The 15,569-nt window shown below is 27.2% G+C and overlaps 1 protein-coding gene across 2 annotated transcripts in view; it reads right to left on the bottom strand.

Annotated features, from left to right (window-relative positions):
- LOC129971445 (G-protein-signaling modulator 2-like) overlaps positions 1-13,988 on the bottom strand; it is a 61,491-nt gene extending 47,503 nt beyond the window's left edge. Inside the window, exon 1 of one of the 2 annotated variants that reach the window (XM_056085216.1) lies at positions 13,873-13,988. The gene's annotated coding sequence lies outside the window, so the exon portion shown is untranslated. Of the gene's footprint in view, positions 1-13,795 lie in introns of both variants that reach the window. The other variant, XM_056085214.1, reaches the window with a different exon arrangement.
- Positions 13,989-15,569: the final 1,581 nt, after the last annotated feature.

Raw genomic sequence — 15,569 nt, 5'->3', positions numbered from 1 at the left:
TAAAAAAATAAATTAAAGATTAATCCTAATTTAAAAGAAATTCAGATTTAAATAGTTATTCCATCAACTTTTATGAATTCTTAGTATATATTTTCGAGAATGTAAAAAAAAAAAAAAAAGCTGGCATTGTTTTAACTTTATGAGAATCGGGAACCTAATAAAGAGCAAAAATATATTTTGGTGAAATTATACGGTTTGATCTTATTCCAATAGGCACAACAAAATTTAAAGTATGTGTTTTCTAAATCATTTCCACATTGGAGGGCGTATGTGATTTTATTCACCTATTTGACCTTTGAACATCAACAGTTATAATAAAATAATTTACGTTATGTTTAAAAACAATAAAGTCCAATGTGCAGTTGGATTAAATTGCTTATTGTGCTTCCACATGGTGACATCTAGATTTAGTATATCAACCGCGAAAATGGAAAAATAGTTCAAAACATTGTAGAGCAGCATCAGTATAGCACAAGAAAAAAAATTGCGCAAATTAATGTTAAATACTGAATCCATTCTAACAATGTTATGTCAAGAAAATTTTCAGAAAGTAGATGATATAGTTTTTCAGTAGGATAATCCTGATGACATAGCTGATCGATGGAAAATATTTAATAATAACTACTGATGGATACATCATTGATTGTCATATTTTATAGTGAAACTGTAACTAGGTTTCTTTATCCGCCTGACCTCATCCCATTGGATTTCTTCCACTGAGCCGGTCTCGAAGAGTAGGTTTTTGAAATTCCCTCCGCCAACGTTTTGGGGCATTCGATATTGAGAATAGATGCCTGCCTCATCATAGAATTTGACATGCTACAGAATATGAGTCATAAGATTCTTCTTAAATGTGAAAGTAGATTGAACTACTTACTTATACATTTCAAACTGCGAGGACTTTGTTTTTTCAGGCTGTATCAAAATTTGGATATATAGATCAACGAATTGTAGTTCCAAAATGAATATTCACTTCTATTCGCTTATATAGCAAAAACTTTAAAAAATATGCGATATATTAACTGGCAATCCTTGTCGGTCATTTGGATAACCATGATTAATAATTGCTAAAAATTTAAATTAAATATTTTGTGTAGCTATATCTTAATATCTTCCTCAGCAAAGTGTTTTTAAATTTCGGATTTTGGTAGACGAATAATTTATACAATTTTAGAAACTTTTTCCCGTTTTGTTTATTACACTGTGTATTTCTTAATTTAAATCTATAACTTTACGCTTAAAATATTCTTTTAAAAAACTAAATAAGAATAGAAGTAAAATTGATATCATTGAAATGATAATTAATCGAATTTTGAAATGATGTAAAAACAAATTTTGTTCTGAAATAGTTTTGAAAGTCTTGGTTAAGAAATAGTAAAATTTCGGTTAATTTTTTATTACTTAAAATTTTAAAAAAATGCTCTGAAATGAACATTTATTATATCAAAAATAAATGTTGTCAAGTTAGCTTGCTCCAAAGTTTTTCTCCTGTAGAAAGCTAACACACACACATTTTGTTTTATTATTGGCAGAGATATACAAGGCAATTAAAGACAGTACACTCCTACTTTTTTCGCACTGAGTCAATGCTACTATTACTGCTCCGGTTATCGCTACTGTAATAATATAAGACTGTTTTCCCGTATCTCGTAAAGCTTTCTCTACTAGTACGTAAATACTGTATTAACAGTAAATAGATATAAGATTTTAACTGTCTGAATCAAAACTTAAGAGATTTGGAAGGCGACAAGGGTTTGGTTACTTTTATAATTTAGATAATTTGTTTAAACTGGTGCAATCAGAATCACTCAAAATAGCACTGAGTGTAATCCAAGCTTTTAATAAAATAAAAATAAAATAAACACGGGCCCAATTAGTCTGTTAGAAATGAATTACAAAGACGTCCTATTTAAGGATAGACAACAAAGCTGAATGGGCGTCGCTGGTGGCACTGCAATGTCAATATATATTTTGTGAAATTCTTAGACATTTGCACCTTTTTTGTTGCATTTTTGTTTCAGAATGGCGACACTAATATTAAAATTGGAGTTGCTTTATAAATAATAAGATTTTTTTTTAAATAAATTATAATTTCCAAGGTTTTTTTGTTTGTTTGTTTGTTTTACAGAGCGCATACAAAGATTTTTATTTGTCTTTAAATCTAGGAAATAATTTTAAAAAGAAGATTTAAACAAAAAATTTACTTGATTTTTGAAGTGTTTGAGTAAAAGTCTTAAAAAAAATTACTTGATTTTTGGAGTGTTTGAGTAAAAATCTTAAAAACAAACAAAAAAATTACTTGATTTTTGAAGTGTTTGAGTAAAGGTCTTTTAAAAAAAACATTTTTTTTTTTTTTTTTTGATTTTTGAAGTGCTTAAGTAAAAGTTAAAAAAAAAAGCAGGAGCACAAAAAGTATATGCACAGAAGAGAAATTTCAGAAACAAATTATGTACAGTTTAGAAAAGGATGACGTGCATTTTCAGAAATGGTGACGTACATTCCAAGTTTTGTTTTAGCGTTGTCAATAAATGTCATCTAGAATAGTGTAGAAAAATGACATAAGAAACGGAAAAAGAAAACACGCAACAATTAAAGAAAGACAATTAACAATACTAGAGCAAACAAATAAGGAAACGCAACAATTAAGAATATTTCAAGACTCGCAACAATACAAACTAGGACTTCACTATATTCAGTCTCCTTATAATTACGACAGAATGATGTTATTATCAAACTTGCACATACATAATGTAAAAAATGAGTTTGTATTATAACATATTAGGAAATTAGAATGAAAAAATGTCAAAACTTTGTTTGATATTAATTAATTAAAATTTAAAAAAATTGGTTTCGAGTGCACATTCTCATCTTTTAAAATATACCTGTGCCAAATTTGAAATATATAAATCTAATAGGCTGTTCTGTAGAGCTCCGACTCAAGCACATATAAGCACTTCTTTTTTATAAGTATAGATATTTAATACACATTGTATCCACTCTCACTGTGGTCCATTAATTAATTTTTAAATATTTAGAGGTACGCAGGTAGTTCCAGTAGGAAAACTTACTTAAATAATGGGCAAAATTATACTTTAAACTGCTTGAGTTAATCAATACACTTTTTTAAAAATGCGAATTCTAATTTTTTGTACGATTTGTCTTATGAGTCATTTTTAGTAAAAAAAAATTGTCGTTACTTTAAACATACAATAAAAAAAATCCGTACGATAAAAAAATTATTCTAGCTATAATTATTTAGTCTAAATAAGGTCGCATATAAATTTATTTTAACGAACAATCGAAAAAGTAACACAACGCTGCCTAATTACAATTTGCAAACGATCCTTCAAGATTTCTTACTAGGCCACGAATTTAGTAGGAACATTCAGCCTAAAATAGAAATTTACAGTTTCCATAATTCGATCAATTTTAGTCGTAGAGATTTGGTAATCGTAGAACTTGTTTAAAATGTAACAGTGCCGACAAATTTTTACTAAATATGATTGACAGGATCGAAGAAGTTAGATTTCATAACTTGCTGAGAAATATATATAGTAACTTAAAGCATTTTTTCAACTGGAACTATATGTCTGTCTCTAACGGTTTAGAATTTAGCTTTTGGATCATGATATATAACTTTTAATACCTTATATATAATACAATTTCCGGCCTACTTTTAGGTAATGGAATTTTTTGCCATACTTTTAGTTACTATATATTTACTATAATATTTGTTCAATACATGGGTTCTCTTTTTAAAAAAACATTTTTGAATAAAACATTTCAAAAATTCGCTCATTTGGCAGTCGTCCGAATTACCGAAATCCGCTGTACTCCCCACGATTCCCAAGTGTCTTTTATTTATTGTTAATTAAGGCAGGGAGCTAGCTCTATGCGCAGCGGAAAAGAGCCTTCTTTAATTCTATGTGCGACAGCTGTACGAGAAGAAGAGCCTTAAGTATACTCATTACCGGTTTCATTTCACTGATTAAGGTTTAATTAGGAATGAGATAGTGAGGGGTTAAATACTGAGGTCGGCTTATTTAGATCGTTGTTTTCATGCTATGATTTTATTCTGCATCAAGTTTGCTTAAACTTTTCTTCATCTGCGACCTCATTCCGCCAGAAAAAAAAATTGCGACCCAAATGTGTAGAAATATAGGATACTCCTTATTTATAAAATTCAATTTGTACATGCATTTATGGACATGTCTGTTCCCGTGTCATAAACATCTTCTTGATGATATTTGGTATATAAGTTTATCTATGTCCGATGAAAAGTGCTGTAGGGATAAATCGTCCCCACACCCTTTTAGAAAGAATCGGAGCGAGTATTTTAAATACAGGATGTTCACTAATATCTTTCTACCTCACATTAACTTAAGAATGGCGACAACGATTGCCACAAATTTGGTGCCTAGATGTAATAAAGTGATCCTGCATTACACAGTGAAATCGTTTATAGCACCATCTGGTAATAAACACGCTCTTATCTAAAAATTGGTACAAGATATAAAGAAAAATCAACTGCAAAATTATATATTGTTTTCAATTTTGTATGAAGACACCTTGAGTACGTTATGATAGAACAAACTGCTAAATACACATTTGATTGGTCATAATTTTCCAAACATGTGACATAATTTAATGCGTGAAAATAGCAGAAACGACATCTTTTGAGCAATGATTGTTTACTCGATGGTGGAAATTGACAGAGAACATTTCGAAAGTATCTGCAGAACAAAAGTATTTTCTGATAGCTAATTATTCTATTTTATTTCTACCGTTTTTTGGTGCAAGAATATTGGAAATCGCAAATAAAAAATTGCGCGTTTTACACACCTTATTCTCAGCATCATTGCTCTCAAGATGTCTTTTCATACTAAATCAAAGACGATCTACAATTTCGTAACTGACTTCTTTCCTCTTCCTCTGTATCTTGTACAGTTTTCGAGATTGAAAAGCTAACTTCATTGCTCGTCGCCGGATATCCTGTAACCAATCTCACTGTACAGTACAGGATCATTTTACTATATTTATACACCAAGTTTATGGCAATAATTGTCGCTGCTCTCAAGTTAATCTGGGATAGAAGGACTCTAATAGATAGTGGGCCCTGTAGAAAGGGAAAAAAATGTCAGACTAGCTTAAAGTATGATTAACATTAAAAATGATTGAATTAATAATTTAGCGTATTCTTCTTAATAACTCCTCAGAATTTTAAAACTATCCCATCCCCCCCGGCAATCTTGTCCCTTTTGTATTGGATATAATTGGGCATTTAAAAAAGTTAGAAATAGACAGACTGGCATGTTTGATTAACATTATTGTTTCGAAAGGCACTTGTATGGAATAGACAAGCCCACTGACTTTAGAAATGAGTGATTTTAAAGCCAAGGGTGCACCTCTTGTTTTTTCAGTAGCGCCATCTAAGGCCAAGAGTACGACTTAGCTACACACAAGTTACAACCCGTTTTACGGGGCGGACTTCATTAATGCATTTCATTCACAGACCGCAATTTGTACCTGAATCCGAGAACGACCATCCCTGATCCAATACCCCTCGTGGTATTACTCTCGACATGTAGGATTTTGTGACCACGACAAATTTATACCTGCACCAGCCACCCACACACGAGGAGCTCTCGGCCGGGGGGTTTCGAGCTCGTAACCCAAGAGACGTGAATCCAACGCCCTACTAACCTGGCTATCCTGGCCGGTTGTTTCACCGTTCAATTCATTAAACTAACGGTATGATGAAATTAAATTTTCTTTTATCTTTTCCTCAGGATGTTGGGATTGCTTTCCGACCCTGCCTCCTGTAACAAGGACGGAATTCAGTCTTCAAAAACAGATAAGTAGCGGAATTATGTATTGAAATGTAGCTGACACGTTTCAATTAATCAAACTAAAAATTTAGTCTAGTGAAATATTCCTTAATGGACCACTGGGGATCATAATTATCTTTAAAATATTGAACTATGTAAATTCAGAATGAGAGAAATAATTATGAAGAAGATTAATGAATATGTTTTTCATTGTTTGATTAAATGAAATCTAACTGATTATCTTCTGGATTGGGCAAAGCGGAATCTTTAAAATGCACCAATTAGTTTGTTATTTTTATGTTCAAGATTCATAAAAAGAAGAAAATGCAAGAAAGTATTCTAAAAGATACTGCAAGAAAATATTCTATGTAGAATGTATTCTAAAAGATACTGCAAGAAAATATTCTATGTAGAAAGTATTCTAAAAGATACTGCAAGAAAATATTCTATGTAGAAAGTATTCTAAAAGACAATGCAATAATAATTATGAAGAATATTAATGAACATGTTTTTCATTGTTTGATTAAATGAAATCTAACTGATTATCTTCTGGATTGGGCAAAGCGGAATCTTTAAAACGCACCAATTAGTTTCTAAATAATGCACCAATTAGTTTGTTATTTTTATGTTCAAGATTCATAAAAAGAAGAAAATGCAAGAAAGTATTCTATGTAGAGAGTATTCTAAAAGATACTGCAAGAAAATATTCTATGTAGAAAGTATTCTAAAAGACAATGCAAAAAAGTATGCTATGTAAAAAGTATTCTAAAAGATAATGCAAGAAAGTATTCTATGTAGAAAATATTCTGAAAGATAATGCAGGAAAGTATTCTAAAAGATAATGCAAGAAAGTATTCTAAAAGATAATGCAAAAAGTATTTTATGTAGAAAGTATTATAAAAGATAATGCAAGAAAGTATTCCATGTAATTAAATGGAAAAAAAATTATTATGCTTCTGATGCATGAGTTAATTTATTAGGATTTGATCAATTTTCCTTCGATCTTTATCTATATTAATAATAAAAGAAAATGTGTGTGGTTGTATGGTGATGCTTTATTGAACACATCAATTAACCTAGAGCTACTTCGTATTTTTAGAGCGCAAATATGTCATTTCTGACTTTTTTTTGAAATTTGGATTAGAATAATTTTAATTAATTAAAAAGTAAACAAGATTTTAACTCTTTTCAGCAATAACTCCCAAAAATATTATTGAAGCAACCAATTTTTACACTATTTTAAAAATTCAAAAAAAAATTTTTTTTTAGTGACACCAAATTAATTGTCTTACAATCTTTTAAAAAAAATTAACAATTCTTTAAAAATGCTTTTTAATATAGTTTTTAAAACTAAATATCAGTGTTGCAAAGAAATTCTAACCACCACCATTGTTTTATCAAATTTTTAATAGTATAATTTATTAACATTTTGAAAGTCATGTATTTTTTTTTTTACATATTATCTTTTGACATAAGTTTACATGAGGAATTACAAAATAAAATTACATTACCACAAAAGAAAATATGCAATTTAAAATAGATTACTCAATTACTCAATAGCAATTTAAAATAGATTTAAGTTTTTAATGGCACTATGATGTCATGGGACTCGACTCCATCACGAAGATACTTGAGCATAATAAACGAAACTCGTCCGAATCTATTATGATAACATATTTTATGTCTAAAACAATTTGGTGCTCAAAGGTACTTCAAAATATTTTCAAAAATACTTAGAAAAACAAATACACATAATTATACATAAGAGATTTGATTGAATTTACATCCAATCATTATTGCTGCCAAACCAGCTAGTCACTAAAGGCGACTATGAAGCAATAAATATACCGACCATTAAACGGAATCTTAGTATGATCTATTTATCAAAAGCATCAGACCTTACTGGAAGTTTCGTCAAATGCAGTCAGATTTCTTAGATCGTTAATCTTTAATGATTTCATTACAAGGAAAAAATCTGCGATAATAAAGTGATGTCTGATTGGAAGGTTAGATAGATAGATAGCAGAAATGACGGATGATTCCATCTGCTCAGTCATGTGAGAAGTTTCACTTGGAAGACGGTTTTCCGTGATAGCTTCTTTTCCTTTTACCTATCAAAATGCCATTCAGTGCTTATCGGCAATTTGACACATTCATTGATTTTTGTGATAAATCTAAATATAAACAAGCTATGGCTATAAATGCTTAAAACTCTATTAAACAACTTGAAATAACTAGCTATTAAATAATTAAACCAGCAGGAAAATATTTTTTACACTTTTTCGTATGCTTACACTAGATGATGCATTTTGAGATAAGTCTTATAGTATCGTGAAAAAATTCAAGTAGGCATTTGGGAGCTCTTTCCAATGATAAATGGGTCCAAAATTTGTTATAAATCTCCAGTTTTGTTATCAGAAGTGAATAATAAATTTTAATCTGTTTGTTACGTATGTATATACTGGCAGACAAACAAGCAAAATGATAATTTGTATTTTTCTGTATTCCGTCCAAAATTAGGCATAGATATACCTTTTTTTGGAGTAAAAATCATGTACTTAAATCCATCAAAACATTTTTTGGAGGGAGGATTACTATGTCCACATTGAAATAGGCAGATAGACATTCATTCAATGATAGATTTGATCCAAATTTTGTACAAATTTACTATTCTGGTGATAAAATAAATTTCCTCCTTAGTACTAGTTATATTTTTGGGCTATTACGTTCGCATACATATAGACAGATGGCCTTCTTTTGGATGGATTTCGCCAAAAATTTTATGCAGGATTACAATTTGAACATCAAGGTCATAACTAAAATTCATTTTGATGTGTTCTATTTTTCAGTTATTGTGTTCGCAGGCGAACAGATCGATAGAGAGACATAATTGCAAAATAAATTATTTTTCGAAGCGATGGTCTAAGTGGAATAGACTTATGAAAAATCTCAAAATATATTCTTTTCCATTTCATATAAGAGAAAATAAAATATATATGCAAGTATCATCGTTTGATATGTAAGTGTTTAAGAAGGTATTGATTATATTTTACCATTTGTTGAAATAATTCACCATATAACGCAAACTTTGTCTTTAAAAATGAGTGTCTTATCTAAAGCTGTTACCAACAGTATCAGGTGATAACCGTTACGTTTTAGAATTTTAATAAGCAGAACTGTTAAAAAATATTAATCTGAAAAGGTTCAGTAAAGTTTTGTGAAACATAAGCTTCATTTATTATCATTAATTAATGCTTCATTCTGATTTTGTTTTTCTGTATGTATACTAGGGACATAAACTGAGTGGTTAAATATTATTGAGACAAAATAGAGTTACGAAGGAAAATAGTTCATGAAATATTGTTCTAGAGCACAGAAGGGAAAGTTTCCACAGCATTTTCAAAGTTTTTCTCTAAGTTGAAAAAAACTCAAATTTTAAATTAATATATATTGATAGTGGGAAAAAAGTTATAGAGTATTATTATGGGTTGATATGAGATTACTATTCTGAATATTCATGGATATTTCTTTTCACATATTGAAAATTGAGAACTCTTTTGAAAGCAAGAGTGACGAAAAGCGTTTATGAAACGCATTATATTCTAATATGGATATATCTCTAGACATGTTAACTTTAAGAACATTTCTTTAGATTATAAAAATGGCGGAAAATATTGATAAAACATAAATATTCTAATATGGATATTTTGAATGTTCTAATACTTTGGATATTTTAAGATTTAAGAATATTTCAGTATATAAAATTGCCAGTCAAGAAGAAGATATGATATGTTCTAAATTGGAAAGTTTTGTTTTCTCTTTAATTCAGATTTTTTAGAATGTAAGGATATCGAAAAATATAGATAACACATACAATACTCTAATCTAATATTTGTTTGGACATTCTAAAAATTAAAATTTTTCCGAAGGTCTAAAAATTTTTTTAGAATTTTTCAAATATAAGAAAGACAAAAAAGTATTGACAGGACACAATATGGATATTTTCCAAGATATTTCTAAAAATTACAATTTTTTAGAATGTTAAAAAAACGAAAATATTAATTAGGTACGAAATGCTTTTATTGAAATATTTCTCAGGAATTCAGATTTTAAGAATATAAAAATGCCAGAAGAATATTGCTAATGTGTAGCGTTCTAATAAATTTTTTTTAATTCTAAAAATTAAAATTTTTTTAGAAGTAAAACTAACAAAAATATGAATAAGTCATGCAGTTTTTCTAATACGGATATTTTCCTAAATATTTTTAAGAATTAAGATTTTTTAAAATATAAAAAAGATGGGAAAATACTAATTAGACACACATATTCTCAAAAATAGAACGCTTTAATCCTTTTGAAAGTCCACACAATTATAGTTAATCCATTAACTGTTTAAATTTTGTATTTCACTGTGAGTGATTTTAGCACTTGCTGTAACGAATACTCATATTTATATATGGATATAGTATACATAATAATATACATATAATAGTTATACATAATATAACTAAGAGCATATTTATATATGCTTATAGTTATATTATGAAAAATATTTACTACAATATTTTTCATAATATAACCAATCAAACAGAAATTTCCATTATTGTTGAATTCAATGCTCTAGAAAATAAAAGAATAATATTGAATTATTTTATGTTCTTTTTCATGCGAATAAAATGACGAAAGACAGGCAGCGCTATTAAAATAAGATTCACTTGGAAACATGCATCATTAGAGGAAGTAAACAGTCATTCAGAGGTTTGACTTTATTTAACCGCAGAATGCGTAATAGTGTATTAATCTGTGATGTAAGGTTTTGCCGCTGACTGTGACACAGGTTACTGACATCGCGATGGGAATTAGTGGTTTTTCGCTCTACAAAATGAGCGTTTTGTGTTACAACCCCAATTTGTTCAGATTTTTCAATTAATTACTTTTTTTCTATATTTTTAACTTAAAAGTATCTTTTGATTGCACTAGATTTAAATGTTTATGATTACGCCAAGAAAACGGATAACAGAGAGCAGATAGATATGCAAGACTTGTTATTTTAGCAGATTTATATCTGCTATGTTCATTGTATATATAGCCCATACTAATAAAATTCTATGACATCACTGAACTATTAAAACTTTAACTATTTGGATAATCGATCTTCTAATATTCGTAGTACAACAACTTCATTTTTTAATTCATTTTGTAAACAATATTGATATTAAACAGAATCTTTCTACCTTAACTTTAAGCAATGTAAAACAATCACATGATTAAATATTTGACGGAATAACAAAAACGGTTTGAATTTTAGTTCATTAATAAAATATATTATTGAAAATCATGTAAAAAATTTTTTTTTTAATTTTCTAAAATTCAGCAAAAATTTGCACAATTATAAAATTTCTATCTTTAAAAAGAAAATAGATTATTTATTTTTTCAGAACTGCCAAAATTCTGCAGAAATTTGCGCAACTATAAAATTATTATCAATAAAAAGAAAACAAATTAAATTTTAGTATTTAATTTTTAATCAGTTTTGTGCAATAATATTTTCGGGAAAATTTATGAAAATTTTGTAAGGATATAAAATTGAAATAATTAAAAAGTAATTTAAAAAAAATTGAAACGATGTAAAAGTCGTATTTTTTATAATAACTGTAGAAAAATATCGATTAATTTTGCTTAGTTTTAAATTTATTAAAATTTTAAAGAAGTTTTAAGGTACCCATTTTCATCTTCTAAGATATGTACCAAGTTTGGAGCTTTAGGCCAAATAGTCTGTCTTGCCGACTGCTAACACAAACACGGACACGCACTCGCATTCATCTTAATTACTGGTTAAAATATGGATAAATCATTTTTTATTTATAATAACCGATTAATTACGTTAACTGGTACGCATAAATTGCGATACAATAGCACTAAAAAGGTAATTTTTTTAAATATGCTTGTTGCCTTTTATGCCAAATGAAAAGGTTAATGCATTCATAATTACTGGTTTTATTTACTCATGTGCGAGCTGCATATCTTGTGAAAGAAAAATAATAAATACATTTTTTTATTGTGCAAGCTAGTGTTAAAGAAAAAGAAAAGAAAGAAACTAGAACCCGAGATTAAATATATTATTATCATTTTAAGATTGCATAAAAAAAATCATCTTCTCCTATAACAGTTAATGAGCTATCGTCGATGAATATCAAACACACAAAAAAAATCCATAAAAAAGCAGTCAATGAATATATGATTTATTAGAGGATTTTTGAAGATAAAAAGTCTAAAATATTTAGTAGGATTTTTCAAAATAATGCTTTGAATAAATAAATTCTTTTCTTATGTAGAAATATAAAAGAAATTTGTAAACAAAACAATTCCAATTTTTCAACTTCTGAACATCATATGAAGTTTGAATTGAAAGAAACATCGGCACAAATTAAGAGAATTTATTTTTAAATTAGCTGACATTTCACCAATCTTTATATAAATCGCAGAAGAGTGCTCAATTTAAATTGTGTTTTTGGAAAAGCACAAATCTTAACTTCTATCTCAAATAGGAATAAAAAAAGTTATCAAAATTCGCAAATGAAATCAGTTTTTATCATTTCAATAAACATGGAAACGATAATAGATGACTCAAATAAATCAGATACTGCTAAATCAAATGACGGCCTTGAACCTATTACATTATTTCAACTGAATTTTGATTCATTACCTGTTATTACCATTATTTTGTTATTATTATCAAAAGTAATATCAATTATCAAATGTAAATATTTATAAAACATTGGCATTATAAGTAACTTTATACAATGGCACCAACTTAATTAATGACGCTAATATTAGTAAATATCATATCAGTTAAAATATAATTTAATTGTAGAAAAATTCATTAATTTCTTTAAAATAAAATTCAATTCATTATTAATATTTATCAGGAGTTTTTAAACTAGTAAAAGTTTCTAAAACTTTAAACGGGGTTAACTAACTTATTTGAGAATCTAAATCCAACTAAATAATAGAAATTTTTTTAAATCCAGTAAAAGTTTCTAAATTTCTAATCAGGATAGCAAGTCAATCATTTCAGTTAATAATAATAATATTAAGTTAATAATTAATAATATTAATTATTAATTTATTAATTTATTAATAATATTAATTAAATTTATTAAATAATCTAAATTCAATTAACAGATTGGAAAAATTAATTTATCTGATAAGTTAAACGAAAATTATTAAATTAAATTAGATCATAAATTTAAAATTTCATTGCCTTAAAAGTTATTAAATTAAAGTTCTTATATTATTGGAAACGAATTATTCAAATTTTGATATTATTATCAAAAGTTTATGTGCATGTAAAAATTTATAAAACATTATTATAAGTAACTTTATACAATGGCACCTACTTAATTAATGCCACTGACGCTAATAAATATCATTTCAATAGAAATATAATTTAGTTATAATTAAGTTTAGAAAAATTCATTAATTTTTTGAAATAAAACTTATTATTATTAATACTTATCATAAATTCTTAAACAAATAAAAGTTTCTAAAATTCTAATCGGGGCAAACTAACTGATTTGATAATTTAAATTTAATTTACTAATCGAAAAAAAAAAACTTATTTGGCAAGTTAAGTGAAAATTAACAAATTAAATTAATAATTCCACAATAAATTAATTAATAATTTTATAATAAAATAATTAATACTTTTATAATAAATCAATTAATAATTTCATAATTAATTAATTACTACTTTTATAATAAAATTATTACTACTTTTATAATAAATTAATTAATAATTTCATAATAAATTAATAATTAATTAACATTACTTCTTATCATAAATTTAAAAGCAAGTGAACATTGTTTAAAAGTTGACACTACACGTACTTCAACCGTAAGACACCCACGCAAATAAATGACTACAAAGTTCATAATAAATCCTATTCAGATGAAATATGACTTACTTGTCCTAAAATAACTCACTCAGTCCACAAAGCGCAGCACCTTGAAACGCTAATTCCCAAATATTGCACAAACTCACCTTCAGTGGTAACTCGTGCTTTCCCAGACAAAGAATGCGTCATAAAGATGGATTAAGAGAAGTAATGAGTTAGTCTGAATATATCCTCCTTTCAATGTCAGATTAAAGTTCCGCAAAAAGATGCCCTCTTTTTCTTCTTTTTTTCTTTTTTCTTCGTTTTGCGGAAGAAGCAAGTGAGACTTTCCTTTTAAAGGCTTGTGAGACTAATTAGGAGAAAATATACAGGGTAAAGGAAGGAAAAAAGTAAAGAAAGAAGATTCCGAGAAAGGAAATATGTCTAAAGTTTGCGTTTTATTTCGAGACTTCTCAGGAAATTTTATGTGACGAAGACAAAGAAACAATCAGGAGCGGAAGTCGCCAGCTCATATATTAATTGAAGGAACCAGAAGTAGATGGCTCATTTTTAAGTGGTTATATTTTATGTGACAGAGGAGGTTAATGTTTAATGTTATACGGTGTTGTTTATTTAGTTCATTTGCATTTTTGTTCCTTTAAAATTAATTATGTGCAATTTAATAATCAATTAATATAGTAATTTACTTATTATATTTTCAGTTGAAATAGGAATTTATTAAATATTGAAAATTTAAATAATGAATTTTTAATTTTTTGTTAATTTTTTTTATTTGATTTTTATGATTTTTTTCGAAGTTACTTTTATATTAATATTCTTCTTATACACCCTGTATTCATTTGTAGTACTGAATATTTTAATAAGGAGATATTGAATATTTTGAGTATTTAATTGAAAATTAGAATATTAAATATCATAAATTAATACATTTTAATTCGTTAAAATTTGAAAAATGGTTTAATGCAGGTTTAATATGTATTAGCGTAATGATCTCAAATAATTTGTTTGAGAGTTTAAGTGATAAAAATTTCTAGATTTTTGTTTCGGAGTGAATAAATGAGTTACTAAATATGGATTATGTTTTCTAAGAGATATTAGAAATAGAAATAACTTTCTTTTTTCAAAAAAAGTTATTTATAATTGATTAATATGAAGAGATTTGATTTTATTTAATAAGTACATAAAAAAAGTATTTTGCAAATGAGTTGTTTCATTCTTTTTGTTATTATTGTTTAAAGTAACTAGAGTGAAAATCTTTTTTTGCTTCTACCTTAGATAGCTTTTTAGAAAAATGGTGCTCTTTCATTTATTCTTTTACTTTTTAAAAAAATTTAGAAATCTATGTAAATTATGCCATATAATTTGCGAGTGACATCAATATAGAATTGCATAGAAGTAACAATTCATTTTTTGCACAACATTTTCGAATTGTTTGCGAGCATTTCCTTTAAATAAAAAAGAAAAGTGATCAACGTTTAAAAAAAAAAATTACACTTAAATTTTGGGAAAATATTAAAATTTGTTTATATTTATTCACAGTAGCCCTATATAGTTGAATGGCCAACAATTTGATAACGTTGCATATAAAAAGTAATTCGTTTTATCGAAAAACAATTTGGATATATTTGGATGTGTTGCTTTTAATTAGAGGTTAAAAACAGGCAAAGATTTTTAATTTAAAAAAAAAGGAAAAAAAAATTATTATGAAGTTGTTAAAGGTTATATATTTAGAGAGATAGATAGATAAATAGATAGAACAAAGTGGTTTTCGATTCTAATGACTAAGATCGGTGAAGAAATGAAGAAATTTTTCCAAAGTCTTATCATGAAAAACATTGCAATA

The sequence above is a fragment of the Argiope bruennichi genome, chromosome 6 (genome assembly GCF_947563725.1).
Source record: "Argiope bruennichi chromosome 6, qqArgBrue1.1, whole genome shotgun sequence".
NCBI lineage: Eukaryota > Metazoa > Arthropoda > Arachnida > Araneae > Araneidae > Argiope > Argiope bruennichi.
This window is presented reverse-complemented; position numbering and strand designations above follow the sequence as displayed.